General features: G+C 39.1%; 1 long non-coding RNA gene across 1 annotated transcript in view; it reads left to right on the plus strand.

Moving 5' to 3' along the window:
* LOC122788271 overlaps positions 1–13,000 on the plus strand; it is a 179,171-nt gene extending 166,171 nt beyond the window's left edge. The window contains exon 3 of the long non-coding RNA XR_006362625.1: positions 9,601–13,000. This is a non-coding gene — a long non-coding RNA (uncharacterized LOC122788271). The remainder of the gene's footprint in view (positions 1–9,600) is intronic.
* The last annotated feature ends 702 nt before the right edge of the window (positions 13,001–13,702 follow it).

Raw genomic sequence — 13,702 nt, forward strand, 5'->3', positions numbered from 1 at the left:
TGGTCTTTCTGGTGTCAGCATTCAGTATGCGGATTGCCTTAACACTAATATCAGTATAGTGAAATGCATTTAGAAGTCACTGTTCAGATTAATTAAATCAATATTTGTCTTTGTAGTATTTCTCACCTCCTGGCATATTACTTAAATGCAGCTGTGTATCAAAGCCAGTATCTAAGTTGTTAATCATATTCAGTAAGTAAGAAGTTTGCCACGGGTTCCAGAAGCAGCATTAAAGGGACTCAGATTTTACACCAGATCTGCTTGCCATACTACATTTACATAAGTTTTAGTCTCAGATCAGAATGTATTGTTACATTGTTTCCCTTCTCAGTAATTCTTTCAAATTTCATCTGACAGAGTTACGGTTATTATTTCACTTTGGCACTTTTGTGGAATACAGACTTCCACTGAAACCTTCTGAAGAGTAACCCAAGTGGCATCCCTTTGTTTAATTTCTACAAATGTTTAGTTTTTTTAAAAACTGACAGGAATGGACATTCTTCCTATGTCAGTACATAATTAAACTTCAAAAAACCAGTTTGCTTCACTCTTTGATGTTTGCTATAAGTGTTTGTTTCAACACCAACAATGTACCCAGAATTGCCACTATCTGCAGTTCATAGCAGGTTGTGTGTATTGGTAACACCTTTAAATATACATCAGAATTGTTTATCTATTAGACCAGCTGCTCCTGCTACTAATGTGACTGTATGGGTGCCTTTTGTCTATATTGTTGTAGTTTCTGCTTTTATATCTTTATATTTTTTAACTTTATGTCTTTTAATTCATAAGATTCTAGTCACTGTGTGTAGCAGTTTCAGTAATCAGTGCTGCCTTTGTCTTGTTCCATTTAACTCCACTTTTTGTTTTGCTTCTATCTTTTTAGCTGTTGGTATTGGATTAGTTTTTCATGATGGCTTTAAGAAACTGCAACAATGTACTTTATAGGTTCATAGGTTCATAGACAGGTAATAGGCTATTTGCCCTAGGGCATATATAAGCCTAGCCAGACGGTACCCTGGCTTTTGCCACCCAAGAAAATTATTTTCCTGTGCCACTGTCGAGCAGAGCCACAGAAATGATCCCTGGGGTGAATTTCCTATCTCCCATCCAATGATCAAGATTTTTCTTGAAGAGTGCTAATGAGGAGCTTTGTTTGATATAGATATGTAGTTTGTTCCAGAGTATGGGAAGTCTCTGGGACAGGAATCTATCCCTCCAGCATGTTCTGTTTATTGTGGTGACAAGGTTTAGGTCTCTAGAGCGTGTAGCTCGAAGGGATTGGGATATCTTTAAGTGGAGCATGTCTAACAGCTCTGGGTTTGACATAGATTTGTATGTTAGGCAGAGATCGCCTTTGAGTAGGCAATATGTGACAGAGTAAAGCTGGAGTTTTTTGAGATGGTCTGCGTAAGGCATCTGTTTGAGGCTGGTAATCCTCTTTGTGAGGTATTTCTGTGGCCTTTCCAGTTGTTGTAGATGTCTTGTGAGGTACATACCAAAAGGGGTGTTGTACTCTATATGGGTCTAATGAGTGATGATTAGAGGGGAACAATGACCTCCTTTTTTCCTGGATGAGAAACCTTTTGTGATGAGGTGTGCCATGTAGAAGGATTTCCTGACTACTGCGGCGATGTGATTATCAAAGGAGAGACTACTGTCCAGCTGTGTCCCAAGGTCTCTTATCACACTTTCGGTGTTAAGTAGACTACAGCCTATGTGGTAGTTCATGGGAACAGAGTTTCTACCAAAAGGGATGACAATGCACTTTTTGGCGTTGAGCTTGAGGCCATGGTTTTGACACCAGGCATCTGTCTCAATGAGGCCCTTTTGTAGGATGTCCACATCGTTAGGAGTTTTGATTATGGCTCCTAGTTTGCAGTCATCTGTGAACCTTGTTAGCCAAAGGCCTTCTGTCTTAGCCTGTACTTCAGAGAAGTAGATACCAAACAGGAAAGGACCTAGAACTGAACCCTGTGGTACTCCACTTGTCACTGGTCTGAAGTTGGATTTAGAGTCTGCTACTTTCACAGTGTGGGTTCTGTCAGTGAACCAGTTGGTAACCCATCTTGTGACATAGGGGTTTATACCTAGTTTAGTGAGTTTATAGTTCCAGAGTGGGGGATGGTGTCAAAAGCCTTGGCGAGATCTAGATAGACTGTGTGAACCACCTTACCCTCATCTACAGCTTTGGTGACTGCTTCAAAGAAGTCTATCAGGTTTAGGAGACATGATCTGCCTTTTACAAACCCGAACTGGGTAGCATCCAGAGTTTTGAGATTACCAATGTCATTGTATTTAAGTTCCATCATGATACATTCCATAGCCTTGCAGACCAGGCTCATCAGGCTAATGGGGCAGTAGTTTCCGGGGTCCGTGGTGGCTCCTACTTTGAGGAGTGGGATAACCGTTGCTGTGTGCCATTCAGTGAGCACAAAGCCTGAGGTGAGGCTATGATTGAACATGGTACTTAGGTGGGGTTCCAGTTCATTCTGTAGCTCATGTAGAACGCAGCCTGGGATGTTGTCAGGTCCCATGGATGCTGTTTTCTTGGCTTTGGAGAGTGTGTTTTTTACCTGTGCAGCCGTGATTACAGGAACTTTGCATTCTTCCAGTATAGAGATGGGCCCTTTAGGGGATGAGAGAGGGGTAAAGTTATCAGTGAACCTTTCTGCCAGGATGTTGGCAATATCAGTTGGTTCTGTATATGTAGTGCCATTGTGCTGTAACTCAGAGCAGGTCTGAGTGTTGTCATTGAGATTCTTGACATAGCTATAGAATGCTTTGTGGTTATCTTTAGAATCAGTGGCGATTTTGTTTTCGTAACTAGCTTTGGAGGATTTTATGAGCGATCTCAACTTCTTGCTGAGGCTGACCACGAAGTTCCTCCAGTCATGGGATTTTACTCTTTTTTTGCAACAGTTTCTTTCTTCTGTTGTAGAGTTTATTTATAGCAGGGGACCACCAGATTGGCTTCCTTTTTTTTGAGCATAGCATCTTGGTTCTGTTAGGGATTGCACTATCCATGCACTCGTGTAAGTGCTTTTAAAGTGAAGTTGTATAAGATTCAGCAGTCGTACCTCTATTGTCCATCAGCATGGGTGTTGTGAAATTTGCCACTTCTGTCTTAAGAAGTGTGAAGTTGGCTTTGGAGAATTTGTTACGGTGGTTTCCCTAATTGGGGGGAGGGGGTGGGATGTGGATGTCTAGGGTGATTTGCTTGTGGTCGGATCTGACCAATGAGGAATTGACCTCTGGTGTGGAACACTTGTTGCCCATGTTGGTAATGACCAGGTCTAGGATATTGATGCCCCTGGTGGGGGTGTGGATAAGTTGATCCAAGGCATTGGAATTTATGAATTCCAGAAAGCGTTGAGCACAAGAGCTGGTAACTGAGTAGTTTTCCCAGTTAATGTTGGGGTAGTTGAAATCGCCCATTATTAGGGTGTTAGGTTGTACCTAATATTTTCCACTGTATCAAGAAATGAGGAGTGGGAATTCTGGGGCATGGTGGGGGATCTGTAGCAAGCTACAATTTGGATTGCGGTCTTGCCCAGAGTTAGTTGCACTTGGATAATCTTGGGTGCATTATGATGAGCAACAAGCCTGGAGGTGTGGATATCCTTAATGAATATGGACATGCCTCCGCCTTTAGTGCTTCGGTCCAGGTTAGGTGGCCGAAAGATGTGGTATGAATTATAGCCTGGTAATGCAGAAGTGCTCTCTGAAGCCTTGAACCAGGTCTCTGTCACTGCACAGATGTCGATGTTCTCCATTTTAAGGAATGCCTTGAGTGAGTGCATTTTGAGGTTTAGACTTCTAGCATTAAGTAGCATTACCCTCAGATTTTGCTTGCTTGTACTTGTTACGGTGGTGAATTTGTCAACTGAATCTTGCCTAAAAAAGGCACTATAGGGGTGGCAAGAGCTTTAGCCAGTATCCAGAATCCCAAGGGTGACAGGTGCAGGCCATCTCTGGCAAAGCATCGGGGTTTGTCGATCATGTCATCACAGGCAGACAGATACTGGATCCCCTTAGAATGACACCAGAAGCTTAGCCAATTGTTGAAGCCAATCATTTTCTCCTTGTACTCTGGTTTCATTCTGGGTGATGGCAGGATGCTACTCAGGGCTAGGGTCATACCTGCCTGGGCTACAAGACCGGAGAGCTCCTCCATGTCTCTTTTCATGTAGTCCAGGGAGGTACGTCTCAGGTCATTCACATCAACATGGACAATGAAGTCATATTTGTACTTATTGTGGAGTGACCTGAGTGCATGCATTATGTGGCAGATCCTGGCACCTGACAGGCAGCTGACAGTAACTTTCTCCTTGTCTTGTTTAGGCTGGTGAGTGGAACATCAGTGGGCCTGACTATAGAGTCACCTATGACTAGAGTGTTGGGTACATTGTTATGCCTTATGGGCTGTGGTTGAGTGTCACACTGAGTTTGTGGGCCATGTGTCATTTGGGTTGTGTTGGCGGGTGGAGGTTGCTTGCGTTTCTGCTTTGGAGGTCCCTGTTGCTTGGGTAGATTTTTTTTTTAGAGCCTCCGTGAATGTAGGTGTGTGTTTTGTGTTTCTATGTGTGTGTTTTGGTGGTGTAGGTTTTGAGGGACTATGTGATGAGTGTGGTGTGGTGCAAGTGTTTACCTTCTCCTCTTTACTGTCTAGTCCAGTCTTGGGTGAAGAGAGCTTTGATTCCAGTTTGGCTATATAAGTGCATCTCTCGGAGGTTGCAGTGTTGGGTGGTAGGAGAGGGTTGTCTGTGTACATAAGGCAATTGCTGCATTGCCCCAAGATGCCCAGATTCATCAGGTAGACAGGAGAAATCACTGGGAGCTGACTCTTAGACATGCCTGGATAGGTGCTTATTTATTAAGTACTAAAAACTGTTTTCCTCTAGACAAGTGAGGAAAGTTGAGTGCTGAAGTAGTTTGTAGCTTATTTAGTGCTTACAATGAGTTCTGAACAAGTGCTGAGCTCAAAGAAACAGATTTGTGTGCTGAAACTAGAAAACTGGCTAGTTCTAAGAAACAAAATTAAGCTAGAAGGCTTCCCTTCAACACAGAAAGGCTTGGGGGCTCAGAAGCTTACAAACAGTCCTGGATACAGCAAATCTGTATCTGGACTAGACGACTTACAGGAAAGGCAGGAAACAAGCTCATAAAAATTTAGAAAAATATTTTTTGTGTTATATACTTATGTAAATAAGTGATGGAGCAACTGTGTTTAATATTATGGCCATTATTTGCCATGGTAGAAAACAAGCCTTTATACAATTCTTATCATACAAACTGTTTTATATGGGTGTATTACATCACATTTAGGAAGCTTTATATCTAATCATAAAATATCTACAAATTTCATCTAAAACACTTTACATCTAAAACAAATTTAAATGAATCATGTTACAATTAAAACTTCATATATAGCAAATACTCCTTCAAATCTTTTTTGCCACACCAACTTATTTAAATGTAACTCCACAGTCACATACATGCTGAGAAATGAGAGAACGCCATGCACGGTGAATCATTACTGATGCACAAACTTGTGGGTAGGAATTAGCAAGGTCCTGATGGCGAACTAGATTACTTTATCTTATAATTCTTATTACATTAACACTCCAAACCACACCAACATTCATTTTCAGCAGCCTATTACACTTTTCTGTCAGACGTGGTTTGACCAAACGTGTTTTAGACTAAATGAGTGTCCAATCAAATGTTTAGATATTTTCAGTTTAGACTAAACGATTCTTACATGAAACACCACATAGTCATTTATATATACCTTTTGACAACTACAAAAAGTGAAATTTCGCATTGTTATGAATACAGTAAGCAATCCCAATTGTCTAAAAAATCAAAAATTTGGATCTCCCCATAATTAGTTTGCATAAGTTAGAAAGTAGTATTCAGGTATAAATACACAGCTATTTCTGCACCATAGGCTTTTTTTAGGCTGAACTCAGTCGTACATAAAAGTGTGCCCTGACTCACTGACATAGTAACTTAAACAATACAAGAAGAGTGGACAAGATGCTTTGTAATGACATCATTCCTGGGGGGTGGTATAAAGGCACACTAGTGAGGGTGTTTCCAGCTCAGGAGTGAGATTACATCTGAGTAGCACAGAGCTCCAAAGTGCTTCATTCCTAATTAAAACACTTGCTTTCCTGTTTTTCTTTCACTGATAAGAGCAGAGCAGGGTCATTGTGCAAACTCGCCATTCCTACTCAGTGTGTGTCTCGTTAGAGACAGGTATCTTGACATTGAAACACCACCTCGGGTCTTCCCTTCAAAGAGGCTACTAGCCTAGTGGGACTGACCCGGTAGACAAAGGATAAATAAATGCATTTCTAATGTAAGAGTTAACATTTTTCACAAGAGGCTGCTGTGTTGGAGGTTTCAATTTCTCTGACAGGCAGTACTCTCAGAGTGAGCTCTATTGTAGTTTTTAATTTTTTTGTTATATCTGAGAGAGTTTGTATTTCCTTTACTTTTTCTCTTATTAAGCCACTTAAACTCACTCTCACTTCCTCTATCTATCTATCTATCTATCTATCTATCTATCTATCTATCTATCTATCTATCTATCTAAGATAGATATATAGATATAGATATAGATATAGATATAGATATAGATATAGATATAGATATAGATATGTTGTCACCTCACAGTAAGACCCTGTCCGGTTCGATTCTCAGCTAGAGCGTCTTCTGCGTGGAGACATGCATGAATGGACGTACCTTCATTGAAGGTTGTGCATCAGGGCTGGTAACTCGGCACGTAAAAATCAACTACCAATCATTAGCGGACCGGAGTTCCGCTGTGGCGACCCCTAACTGGGAAAAGCCAAAAAACACATCATTATAGATATAGATATAGATATATGTGGGTCTATGTCAGATGATTGACTTTATGGAAATTCAAAAAAATATCGAAGAGGCCATAAGATCGAATTTCCAAAAACTTGAACATCAAAAAAAAAAACAAAAAAAAATCTACCTTATTTACATTTTTGTGGGGGCAAGCCCCCCTGCACCCCCATACCTACTACAAATTATAGATACCAACTCCAAATGAGGAAGAGGGTACATTTTGGGATCCTCACTGTACTGCGATCTCCATTCAAATGCTTCGAATTTTCAAAAACTCAACCATGTGATCTCAACAATAAGGAGTTTGAGTTTCTGAAAACTCAAACTGATAGGGACCCATATACATATATATATATATATATATATATATATATATATATATATATATATATATGGCTCTACTTCTAAATTTCAGTTTCAAAACTTCAAATTCCTTATGGTGAAGACCAGAAGATCAAAGTTTTGAAACTTTGAAATGTAACTAAAAGAAGAAATAAAAACAAAAAATATATATTTTTTACGTTTTTACAGGGGGCAAGCCCAACTGCACCTCTCACCCCCCCCCGCTAATTAAATATACCAACTCTGAAATCGCACTACGTCAAGGAAAACAGTAAGTATACCATTCACCACTGTACAGTGATCTCCATTTAAACGTTTCAAAACTTTGATCTTATGGTCTTAACCATAAGTAATTCAAAGTTTTGAAACTTTGGGATTTAGAAGAATACCCATCTATATATATATATATATATATATATATATATATATATATATATATATATATACACACACACACACACACACACACACACACACACACACACACACACACACAAATAATATATATATATATATATATATATATATATATATATATATATATGTGGGTCTAGTTTGACTCATCAGAATTACATTTTATCGAATTTTTCTTACATGACTCCACTTCTCCAAAATAACTTTAGTCCTAAAAAACAGACTGCTCTAATCATTTCTCTGTGAAAGGACAGCTTAGGCTGATATAAAGTAATGTGTACAGGATTTGGGCTTACTTATAATGATTAGGATCAGACTTTTTTATTTATTTTTATTGTTTACTAGGAAGGTCAGACTAAGCATAAAATAACCCCTTTTCAATGGAGGCCCAGGGAGAAAAACTTCCAAAAAGAAAAAAAAAACAATAACAATATTATAAAATAATGACATTTGTACAAATTATATGCAATAATTACAGAGATATTGAATGGCATATGTTGCAATGGAAACATATCACTCTACAACACGTAATGAAAAAAGAAGGTAAATTTAAACCAATAAATACAAATTCCATAATCATAAGAAAATATATGCTAATGTGAGCAGGAAATCATTAATGGGAGGGGGGGGAAGGGAAACTAATAGATAATGAGAGAGCAGATTACGAGAGAAAAGGTGTGTATTAAGTCACGGAAGGAAAACGAAAAGGTTCGCTCAGCACAAAGAGAAGAAAGAGACAAAGTTGTAAGGTGTAGAGTGACTTTTGTACTTATCATTTCTCATCAGAAGTTAGTATTAATTCTGCTGGAGATATGGAGGTAATATTTAAAAAAAAAAAAGTTGAATTTATTATGGACATGAGTCTTCTAAATGCATTTTTCTTAGCATAATAGTTGTATTACACAATATAGATGCAAATGGATCTAAATGATTGAAAACTTAAACCAATTTAATGAACTGAACTTGACAGCTTCTTCCCAGGTTAAAAAAATAGGATCTCCCCAAAAGTAGATTTTGTAAGACTGATTATGCTATTTTTAAATGCATTTTGAGGAAGTGTGATATTGATATACTATAATGAAGTCATTTAATGACGATACATCTTTGAAATGGCTACTCAGTTCTGCATGCCTGAAAAAGGCAACAAGAAAGTAACAAAATATCCTCGGTTCTAAAGGGAATTAGGTAAGAAAAGTAAACCGAAATGGAAAGTGTCTGTGACTGTAGGGAAGACAATTAGTGCAGGCAGAGCGGATAGGATATGCATGTTTGGCTAGAAAACTAGGATCGAGGAATGTTAAGGAACATTTAAGTACCAAGACAATAGCAGGTATATCTCTCAACACCTGTTTTCTTTTCTACTGTTGAGGTGCGAGGGAAATTACAACAATATTTAACTTCCCAGTGGAAAATGAGATGGATACACAGACACACACACACACACACACACACACACACACACACACACACACACACACACACACACACACACACACACACATATATATTAGTGGTAGAATGCATTGAACACTGGCAACATCAATGAACCCAGATGCTCAAATCATATAACCTTGACTGCAAATGTATGTGCATCCCCCACAACCCCGCTACTTATATGTGCCAAACTTTGAGACTACACTACAGAAGGGAAACAGCAAAAAAAAAAAAAAAATCCCTGTGAAGCCATTCGAAGTTACGAGATTCGAGCTTCCAGGTCTGATGTTTGTGCATCGATGTTGCTAGCATTCAGCATTATGAATGTACCCCATTCATGGCATGGGCTCTTTTATGTAACGATTACAAAATCTGGAATTTAGGGAAATTCCTGTTTTACCTTCAGATAATTAAAAATATTCAAGTAAAACTCATGCAGAACAAAATGTTGATGTGTTTTATATATTTACTCATATATGTAAATAACTGATGTGACATTTTCTGCATTTCCATTTTTTATTCCAGACTTGTGAAGTATTTGAGAGTCAGACTCATAGTTGATAGATCAAACAGGAAGAAAGACTTCACGTTTCCTCTATTAATCAACTCATGTTTCAAGATGCAATCAGCATTTGTCTGACTTCAAAGCAGAAACTTCAGCTCATTTGCACTCCTTAGACAACTGCAAGCATCACCACTGATAATGCCTGATGGATGAAATGCACTGACTTTACTGTAAATCACACAGTTCGGCTAGCTGGTATACATTTTGTTACAAGTTCTGACGAACAGACAGAGAAAGTTAATGACAACAAGACCTATGTAAAAATTCAATTAATCAATCAGGTAAATACTGAAAACCTCCCCAGTTTGTGCCTTATATTAATGGGCAATGTTGTCGGGATACTTATTTCAATTACTGGCAGCCCCCCTCCCCAGAGGGCATGGTATATGCATTAGGGTCCAGGGCATGGCATATGCATTAGGGCCCCAGAGGGCATGGCATATGCATTAGGGCCCAGTGCATGGTGTGTGCTTTAGGGCCCAGGATGTGGTGGGTGCTTTAGGTTAGCTATGTAACTCCTGCTCATAGTCTTACCCTAATATTATTAAGTGACATTTAAAGTAGTGAAAAGTCATACATTACTTAAAGGGCCACCGCACCCAAAAGGTGAATAAATATGTTTTATGTCCCTCCTTCATGCCTTGGTGCATGCTGAATGCCTCCCCCCTTATTTTTCCCAATTGAACCATTCTTTTCTGTCTAAGGAGAACAGCCGGATACCTTCTAGTTCATGTAAGAGTCTCTGAGCCTGTTCATTCCCTGGCCATAGGGCCCAATCAGCCCATTCATTCCCTGGCCATAGGGTCCAATCACCCCATTCATTCCTTGGCCACAGGGCCAAATCAGCCCATTCATTCCCTGGCCATAGGGTCTAATCACCCCATTTATTCCCTGGCCACAGGGCCCAATTAGCCCATTCATTCCCTTGCCACAGGGCCCAATCAGCCCATTCATTCCCTGGCCATAGGGCCCAATCAGCCCATTCATTCCCTGGCCATAGGGTCCAATCATCCCATTCATTCCTTGGCCACAGGGCCAAATCAGCCCATTCATTCCCTGGCCATAGGGTCTAATCACCCCATTTATTCCCTGGCCACAGGGCCCAATTAGCCCATTCATTCCCTTGCCACAGGGCCCAATCAGCCCATTCATTCCCTGGCCATAGGGCCAAATCAGCCCATTCATTCTCTGGCCATAGGGTCTAATTACCTCATTCATTCCCTGGCCACAGGACCCAATTAGCCCATTCATTCCCTGGCTACAGGGCCCAATTATCCCATTCATTCCCTGGTCACAGAGCCCAATGAGCCCATTCATTGCTTGGATACTGGGCACAATCAGCCCATTTATTCCATGGCCATAGGGTCTTATCAGCCAGTTCAATTTCAGGAGCAGAGAGAGACAGATGGACGGTCATAGGCCAGTCCACACACTTGGCAAACATTCTTTCAACATCCATGGAACTTTTAATCCCCGTAATGACTCTCTCTATTATGTGCTGTCACGCAGGAAGCAAGTATGCCTTCATAGATGTCTTCCCTGGTTAGTGCAATATACCACTTGGCAAAGTATGCCTCATAAGTGTTACTCAACTGGGGCACCACAGCTGCTTCTCTTCCCCAGGATAGGAATGTCAGCAATGGCTAGTCACTCCAACCCTCTTCAGGCTATCCTCTGCAGTTCCCATCTAGCTAATTGAACATGGCTCACCTGGGACACAGTCACGGCTTCATCTCTCTGCATTATATGGGAGGCCAGCTGAATCACCATAATGTTTATCACAGAGTGAGGCAGTGACATTTGTGCTGCACAGAATATCAAGCCAAGTATTATTATTATAATTATTATTATTATTATTATTAATCTTATTTTATTATACTTAAAAATACTTAATGGGGAAGATGTGATTATTTTACAGCCAAGGTTTCTTCTCCTTTCACAATGAATTCTGTGTCATCTTTTAAATGCATTGTAAAGGTACAGCATTTTCTGTGGCCTTCTTTTCTGTCTACTCACTCCCATTTGCAGTACTGTGATTTCTTGTTGTTTTTTTTGTTTGTTTTTTTGTTTTTGATTGCCTGTTTGCAGGAGTGTCAGTTTACATTTTTCATTGACTCCTTTGATGTTTCTTAGGGGCTATTTCACTAAATGAATTTATAAGGTACATTTGAATATTAGATTCTCTTTTATAACTGACACGATACTGCATAGCAGACTACCTCAATGGTCTTCCTAGGAAGTCTGAACGTAGTTAAAAGCTTCTAAAGTTTTGTCTTCGCTATAATCGGTAGCCTAGTAAGATTAACGTGGTAGATACAAGTAACTTCTGCCACACTCCCTGACTTCTTGAACTAAAAGTGCTTGTATGAGGCTGTAACAAGTACCAAAAAGGAAATAACACAACCTTTCTCTAAAGGCCAAATGGATGAGATAAGATAACCTGGAGAAATGGCAGTAGAAGTAAATAGTGACCGCATTACTTAAATGATGTTATCTTCACATATGTTACCTTGACGTTATGAAAATGTAATGTCAGGGTGAAATTTGTCTTCAAATCCAGAGCAGGTGAGTGACCCCCATTGTCCTCTACATACAGATAATTTGCTGACAAAATCTAGGTTCAGTGAATGCCAGTCTCTCCCAAGTTGTGTTTGTTACATATATGAACAACAAAGATGCTCATAAAATGATTTATGTAAAGGCAGTAATAACTACATTACTAGTCATTGTACTTATCTTCATGTTAAACAAAACAACCAAAATATTTGTTTCAAAAATTAAACAAATGCATTATTTTTGAACAGCACACAAACTATGCATATATTATTCAGTGCCATTTTAATTCATCTGTATGAAGCATTTCATTCAATACCCTCAGATCTTTTGTAAGTTGCTTCTGTTTTGAAAATTTAATAAACATATGGAAATAATATGTTTCATTAAATAATATAGCCTAAGGGTCACTGGATATGGCTTATGCCTTGCCATTTGAGTTTTCAGAGTTCAGTCCTGAAATCTAGTCACCATTTGTGCATAAACTGCATATCGTTGTGGGTTTTGTTACATACGACAGTCTCCTCGTACCACCCTAATACATGCTAAGCAACTGGTTAGTTTAAACTGTGCATACATGTTGCATTCATCCTTGCTCTTATGGCACAAATCATGGCTGAAAAGTGTTTGAGAAAGATCATCTTCATTTATGTGGTTAAAAATACATCTTCCCAAAATTCTACGTTGTAGACTTCACAAAAATATAATGTAATTGTTTGTGAGCTGAATGATTTTTGAAATATTAACAAAAATGTGAAAATCTTCATAATCATCTTTAGAAGGAATAACTCATTACTCCAACTCATGACAAGCCAGCTTTATATGAATATTAAACAAGTTCATGGTTGGAGAAAGAAATGGAATGATAATTTGAAGTTCTTACTTTAAATAAAAGGTGTCAAGTTATGAAATGAGTAAATGTGAAATTATGTGATTCAGTCACTGGTGTAGTGTAGCCTGGCTGAATTCCAGTAAGGGGTCTCTTTCTGTGTCAGGTAACCAGTTTCCAAGCACCATAAACCTAGGAGTATACTGTAGCGCAGGCTTGTTAGAAATAGGGAAGTGTGACCATGCTAAGGCCTTATTCATACTGTAAGTGAGTGCTCTGTTGGGATTTCATTGCTGTACTTATATTACATTTATTTTGTTTGGAATAGGGTCTTCTGAAGATAGTGACACTTTTTCGGTACAGTGGAACATATAGAGAGTCTGCTATAATTGATCTGTGTTGTATTTATTTAGCAAGTCATTAAGTACAACATCCACAGTATTAAATAAGATGTGATCGACACACAGAAATTATTGCTGTGGTGAATGGAGAAGAGAAAATGTTCAGGTGTATTAAAGAAAAAGTGTCTGCAGGTAGGAGACACACTGCAAAAACATTAACAAGTGTGACAGTTAATTGCTGTAAATATTGGAACACAGAGGTGATGTTATACTTTTTGGTGGACCAACATAGATTTTCAAGTTACTAAGTCTGTCGGACTAACATGATTCCTTTCACAG

Source organism: Protopterus annectens, chromosome 13.part0 (genome assembly GCF_019279795.1).
Source record: "Protopterus annectens isolate FY-2018-M chromosome 13.part0, PAN1.0, whole genome shotgun sequence".
Lineage (NCBI taxonomy): Eukaryota > Metazoa > Chordata > Ceratodontiformes > Protopteridae > Protopterus > Protopterus annectens.